A 7,528-nucleotide genomic window follows, 5' to 3' on the forward strand; every position below is an offset into this window, starting at 1 on the left:
ATGCCTGATTTTGAAAAATACAACGAAGTGGGCTGAGAGCTGAGTGAGGGCAAGTGGAGAGTAGTGCAGGGGGTGTGGTCTGATAGTGAAATCTGACACTCATGCCAATTGCTCATGCCTTGCTTCAACTGGTGGAGAGAAAGACGACAAAGTGACACCTCCAGTGTTTATAAAAGGGGGAGGAGTTCGGGACAATGAGCCTCATGCTGGTTGGACAAGAGGGTGATGAAAGTTTGTACCAGCATTCAAGTTTTACACTTGAATGCAGTTGCTGCTGTTTGACCAGAGAGGCAGTAGATACACGGTAGATTGGGTGCTCATAGATACCTGTCAGGATTTGAACTGGCAACCCTCCCTTTTTACTAAGCCATTGGCTGCCCCATGATGTTCAGTAATAAATATCTTGTAGTCACATCACATTAATACTTTCTACATTTTTGGAAAAATTGACAACCATAGGAGTCATTTACTCACTCAAGGACATTCAGATCTGTCTGTTGCTGTCCACCTACAAATGTGCATTTTAAAATCTGTACAAAAACAAACCACAAAACAAAGTTTCCTTCTTTTTTGACAACAAAACAAGTTAGCATTTTTACATTTGGGAGAATTATCCTCCTCGGCACCAAAACGGAAACACATTATTTCTCCAAATCCAGACAACATTAACAAAGCAACTGCTGCTAATTTAACATTTTCTTTGTGCCCTGTCACGGTCATAATCTACCAGAGAGCAATATGGCCCTTATTGTCCATGGACGCAGCTGACGAATTCTCTCCTCTCACTAGAGAGGCTGTTCAAATGGACCACTGGACATCCCAGTGGGACCAGGAAACATGAAATACAGTGGTGCCACAATGGAGCCCACAAAATACAAATCCCCAAGGCTGCAGTATCACTAGACCCTCTATTGCATTACTACTCATTACAAAACCCACCTCAGGGCAAAACCAGCAAATGCACATTGTAAACTTTGTCTGAGGCTACATTATTTGCATTAAGGTGTCTTTTTTGGTGGTAACAGGTTTATTTATTGTTATATAAGATGGGGGGAAAAAACCCAAATAAAGTCGAGTGTGTCTAATTTTACTGTCACCCTCTAGAAGCAGGATTAAGAATAGAAAGGGAGGTCATTATCGGGTGACAGGGAAGCGTTGGTTAATCTGTAAATAATGTCATGAATGGGGGAGGGGGAGAGAAGTGTGAGGGCGGGGTATTTTGGTGGAGGGCTGCATAGACTGCGTCGTCTGGCAGCTCATCTATATTTTATGTTGCCACTCAGACAAATGAAACAGGAGCCACCCGGAACAAGGGGGGAACCCTCTGACACTTCAAAGGAAAGTCCTATGGGTGGTTTCTTATTGAAGCTCGGCCTGTACCAAACCCCGACCCATAGACCCCCCTCCCCCAGCCCATGCTGAGAAGCTGCTGGGGCCTCATTAACCCTTAAACAGGCTTGTGAGGGGGCACCACGTATGGGAGACTAATTACCCCGACAACACATTAGAAGACATGCTCCTGCTCTGACACTCAAGCTACAGCCACACTCGTCCATTTTTGTTTAAAAATGAATAAATTCAGAGGAGAAAATCAACTTCCTGTTTACAGTGGCAGGTGCATGCCCAGTGGTCACCTGGTATACATTTACTACATACTAAATGGATGTAGTCTATTGATATTCATGAATTGAACATCGTTTCGTCAGTTTTTGCAAATGTAAGTTCTCAGATGTCACCAGCTACCAGGCTCCTATTGGACAATACTAGCTGTCAATCACAATGGTATGCTAACCATCATTTACCTGTAAATCGGAACAAAATCAGAATCATTGTCCTGGAGAAGATCTGAAACGAGCTATTGAGACCAAGTGACACTGAAAATCAAGTGAGAAGTAGAAGCTAATATTCTCATATGCTTAATTTTAAACAAAGTTACTTTTGCAACCAGCAGAGTTGCCCCTTCTTCTTCCATCCTACTCTCCTGGCTTCACGTTTCAAATGACATTTTTTAAATGAAACCATAGTAGCACGCATGTAGCCACAAACACACACCATGCACAAGTGCCAGTGGTGGTGATAATATTTGTGATAATGGTGCAGGACATGTTGCCGCATGTGCCCTAATTGAAAATCCAGATCTTCAGTTTTTTTCCCCTCATGATTAGGAGTTTCAGAGCCACCCTCTTCCTTCCTGCCACATCTTTGCTGTCATACAATAGCAGTATTTCACGATTAGCGAAATCTGACAGTGATAATGAGGAGAAAGGAAAGATGAAAGGGGGAGAAATGAGAGGGGACACCAGATGAGAGGAGTGGAGGCAGATATCAAAGAGGGGTCTAATTGAGGTAACACAGCCAGCCAAATCCACAGCCCCATTAGCATAAAAAAGTGCAGCTTCATTTGGCCATCTCTAACAACGCTAATGTCTTAACAAATTAATTTTGCTAATTAGGCACGCCCAGTGGAGCTCACCAGCAGATTAAGTAGATTAAACAAACAGATGCTGATTACCCATGGGCGGGCTGAGAGGTGTATTTCAGTGGGTTTGTTCGCCATGTTGGCTCATGTCTTCAGCAGCAGCAGTGCCACACACTGCTGTATCGTCTCAGACTGTCACGCACGTGACAAAGCAACTCTTTTTTAGTTGAAGAGAAAACGTTGAGACCAAACTCTCGGCGCGAACTGACAGGCACTGCACATCTGTCAAAGTGTGAGACTGTCTGACTCGATCCCAAAGAATGTACAGTTTGTTCACAACTGCAGCAAACTCATGTTGTATGAAAATGACAGAATCCATACGAATCCTCCTGTGGGGAGATGTAAGTGCAGTTTGGAATTTTCTTTTTTTACAATACAATGTTATAAAGGCATTTTTTCCTTTCTTTTCAGATTCTTGCTCTCTAGGGGTCGCCACAGAGGATGATCCAGATATGTTTTATGCCAGATGCCCTTCCTGATTCAACCCTCCCATTCATCCATGCGTGGGACCGGCACGAGGAGTGCACTGGAGTCAGTTTGGAGTGTCCAATGGGACTCAAACCACCAACCCTACAAACCCAATTCTCATCTAGCGCCCGTATGATATGAAAGTCAAATATCCGATTGTTAATGATCTCTTTCATTTACCAGTTTATCTTTAAAGGGGCCACAAGGCTGTCCACACAAAAAACAAGTCTAGGATGTGGATGAAGACATTTCCTGAAACAATGCCATGTTTAGGGAAAACTTTTTTCGAAACGACAAAGAAACAGATTGTATATGTTTTGTTCTGTTTCTGTGTGATTAGAGCCGAGTTGTAAGTAATGTATTGTGTCAAGTCACAAGAATAAAATGTGTTAAATCCAATATTTCCTGGTTACAGAGTCTAGTGCCACTGTTTGTAACCAAATAATATGCCATCTAAATGAACCACACATGTTAATGTATTAAATGAATGTATTGTATGTATTGTAAATGTACAGTATGTATGTACAATAGTTTGTTTTTAGGTTTTATCTGTCCTGGGACCACAGATGAAATTCTGGCACATTTACAGAATTGTTTATCAAAATGAATTGTACATATATTCTCAATAAACCACAAAAATTGTGGTAATGAAGTTTATAAGTTACAATGTCAGCCACTGATATCAAGTACTGCTTAAAGAGACCACAGGGCACTTAAAACAGTTACCTTGCGACCTTACCTTATATTCCTTTAATACAGAAAATGTAAGATGTAATTACTATAAAAATGTGCTTTATGTGCTGCTATTTTAAAAGACGATGTGCATCATTACTTCTCTCCATCTTCCTCTCTCATTGCTTAGTTTTTTAAAAAGTCATTAATTCTCACCCTCTTACCACATTTAAACTGTCATCAGAATGAGCTGTATTTAATTGAGCAGTTATGACATTACCAGATAATAAAGTGACTGCAGCTTGCGCTCAAATTTGATCAAATCCTTTTACAGCTCAGTTTCATCTTATTTACTGAGTAAACTGTAAGCAAATCTGCAATAACATACCCAGTAATCAAGAAAATGTTTTATAACCACCCTAGAGGAAAACTATTCCTGTGGAAGTTGTTACCAGGTAAGTTACAGTACAATTCTTCAAATTAAATAAAAAATAATTGCTTAGTGTTGAAGGACTTGGTTGCTTTGCATTTCAGTGGAAGTTTTCCTGTATTTACCCACTTATTTATACATTATTCATACATATGAAATAAGTATGCAGCATAAAAATATGGTCTTAATCCAAAAAAAGCCCTTTAAAGTTGCAAGGCCCAAAAAAGTGTCCCCACAAGGTCAAAATGTCCTCACAAATATAGGTTTTTTGGATCTCACGAAGATGTAAATACACTTACACAGAGAGAGAGAGAGGGATAGAGAGAGTGCAGTGAATTAAGTGTTGTACTGTATAGTATATTATGTGTTTTTTAACGTGACTTATCCACACTACATTCAGGAAGCTTGGAGCCGCATGGTGCTGGAACAGCAGCAGCTGTGATTTGCACATGTAGGCAAGTAATAAGGTAGTTGTTAAGGGGAGTGCTTGATTTGCTTAATGGCAGAGCACGTATTTTCAATATAGGTCGATCAAGCTTGTGAGAAGCAAAATTGGCACAATAATTAAAATGCAATGGTAACATCCTACTAAATGTCCAGGTTTATTTTAAGCAGTAGAATTCACCCCGGAGACTTTTTGTGGGTACTGTTCTCAGTCGAAAAACACAAGCCTGGCCCAGGGCTTTTTGTTTACATTTAAAAGTTACGCACTACAGCTTGACATTTTAAAAAGGCAAATTTAAAAATGCAACAAAATATCTGTAGAAGTAAATACAATTTTCTCATCTAACTATGGAAATATACATTATGAACGGCATTGGTTTTGGTAGTATTTCGTACATGCCATGTTGTATACAGCATGTAGAATCAAAAAAGCAGCTATGTACAGCACTCACTCAAGGACAAGGCCTGAAACTGTAAAAATAAACGACAGCGAGAGAACCTTACAGGGTGCAAATATGAAATACTGAGTTATCAATTCTCAACAATCTCACTGTGTTAACTTCAAGTGTATGTTTGCCCTTTTGCCTCTAACAGCCAAATCACATTTCTGCTCAGGAGCAGCCTGAGTGCAGTGAAGACAGTGAAGTGCAAGCCTGTGCTGCAAAAAAATACTAAATAAAAACATCTCAATCACATCAATCAATCATTTTTTTCCCCCAGATTTGGAGCAAAACATGTTCAGCATGAAAATTCTGTAGTGGCAGAATTTCAGACTGTTATCACTGCCGTCGTCGAGCCATCAGTCTTCCCTCCAAGTTTAAATCCCCTCACAATCATCACAGTGTCCCTCCTCCCGTCCCCCTGGTGCTGTGTTGTGTGACAGCTGCTGCCCTCTTTGGCGGTGGTGAAATGAATAGATTATGAGCAGTAATTAGGTATACAGCAGAATCAATGTGCTCTGGGGCAAAGCCTGGGGGTGGGGTAAGAGGTAGGGGGTATAGGGCAGAGGGGAGTGTGTGTGTGTGTGTGTGTGAGAGAGAGGAGAAAGAGCAGCAGGGGGAGCCGGGAAGAAAAAGCAAATGGAGGGGTCAAATCTGAAGGGGAGAATCTTGGCATTGGTGTGAATTAGGGTTACTGACTAAAGGCCCTGGTATACTTCCATGCAGTGTGCGTTGCATATCGCGGACCCTGGTATACTCATGTCAGGGTCCTGTAGTATCTGACTTTACCATCAGGTGGCTGTACAAGTCTGGCCGCCGGGAATAGGACACATTACTACCAAAGAAGAAGAGAATGATGCTTCATCTGCCATGGACACATCTGGTTCATCAGGTGAAAGGTCCGTCGGCAGGGGCGTCAACCGGTTCGAGGGTTGCCAGGTCGAGGCTCGGATGACTATCCTTGACGACGACTTCTTCTGTTGTCGAAATGTTTTTTCTGCTTGGTGAGCGGGGCTTAATACTCCACCTACTGGTGGGTCCGAGATTCAGGACATGTCCACGTGCACCCAAAGCGATCTTTGCGCGGTTTCAAAATCTGGGCTGCACGCGCAGCCTGCAGGTTGTGCGTTGATGACGCAAATCGCATCATGCGCAGGATGCGCGTTGGGTCCGTGCGCTGTGCAAGGAAGTATACCAGGGAATTTAAGTCTCTGTCACTCTCAGGGATCTGTCCACAAGGAGTCTATGTGAATCTGCTCAAGTTTTTCCCTGAAATGCTATATTTTGAAAACCGGTCTCAGAGTGGGAAAATCTTCAAACGCCACCCTGCCACAAAGTTTTTCCCACAAACCCCATCAGTTATATTATATAATAATACTGCAAAATCATATTGTGATATACTAGAAAACGTGATGGGACCATACAGGTTGTAAACCATCACACAATTTGTTCAAAAAAAAGAACCCAACTTCATAAAAATGGGTGAGAGGAAACTAAAAGTTAAATATAATATGCTTTTTTAAAATGACTTCATTAGTGTGCTAATGTTCAATTGTCACAGGAGAATAAAAACCTTAAAAATAACATTAAAAATACTTTTGTTTTAGCTCTGGATATAAAGTCTAATGAAGAAATATTGTTTTTTATAAACTCACTAAACAGGTGGATGGCTCGCTGTGATTTGGACTGAAGTGATTGAATAAGTGAGCGCAGACAATTTGTTTTCTGAGCGAAGAGGGATTATCGCTACGGAATTACAGAAACAAATACAGCTATGATAGGAGGTGATGATAAATAAGCTTTGCATGCTAAATATGATGGGATTCTGAATTCACTATAAGTCCAAGAAGCGTAATATAAAAATACTGCCAATGCTTAAATTTAGTTTGTGCTTCCTCAGTGGACAAAATTTAATGGAATAAAAAACTTTGACGCATGGGAAGACTTTCCTTTACAAACGACTTTTTAAAGGAACAAAAACAGAAAAGGAAAAAGAGGAGGATGGAGAGGGAGGATGTTGATCAAAGGAGGAAGAGGGTGGTATGAGAGAGAGAGAGACCGGGTATGGCCTCCAGTAATGCATCTTTCTCCTTTTTTAGTGGCACAGTGCTGGATGACCTGCCTGTGATCTCCTTCATAATTAACATATGCTTGTTAGTCAAGGTTGGTTAGAGGCTCTGTCTCCCCCCAACACACACACACACACACTAGTTTTTATATCTTATTGAGGACACTCATAGACATTATTAATTCCTAGCCCCTTACCCTAACCTCACCACTCAACACTGCTTTGCACTACATTGTTTTTGCGATTCACCCATCCACACCCATTCACTCACACATTCATACCGCTCTTTCTTTCACACATCTGTCATACCCGTTCACACACCTGCTGTCAGGAGCAACGTGGGGTTAGTTGTCTTGCCCAAGGACACATTGACGTGTAGCCGGGTTGAAAAGTTGAAAAATGAGCCGGGAAAGATGAAAACAAAAACCCATTTATCTCATGAGTCTTTTCTCCAAGTCAGCTATAGAGCAGACTTTAAAGTTCTGCTGCTCGTCTGCAAATAGTTTCGGTCCAGAATACATTATTGA

This window comes from Solea senegalensis, linkage group LG7 (assembly GCF_019176455.1).
Source record: "Solea senegalensis isolate Sse05_10M linkage group LG7, IFAPA_SoseM_1, whole genome shotgun sequence".
Lineage (NCBI taxonomy): Eukaryota > Metazoa > Chordata > Actinopteri > Pleuronectiformes > Soleidae > Solea > Solea senegalensis.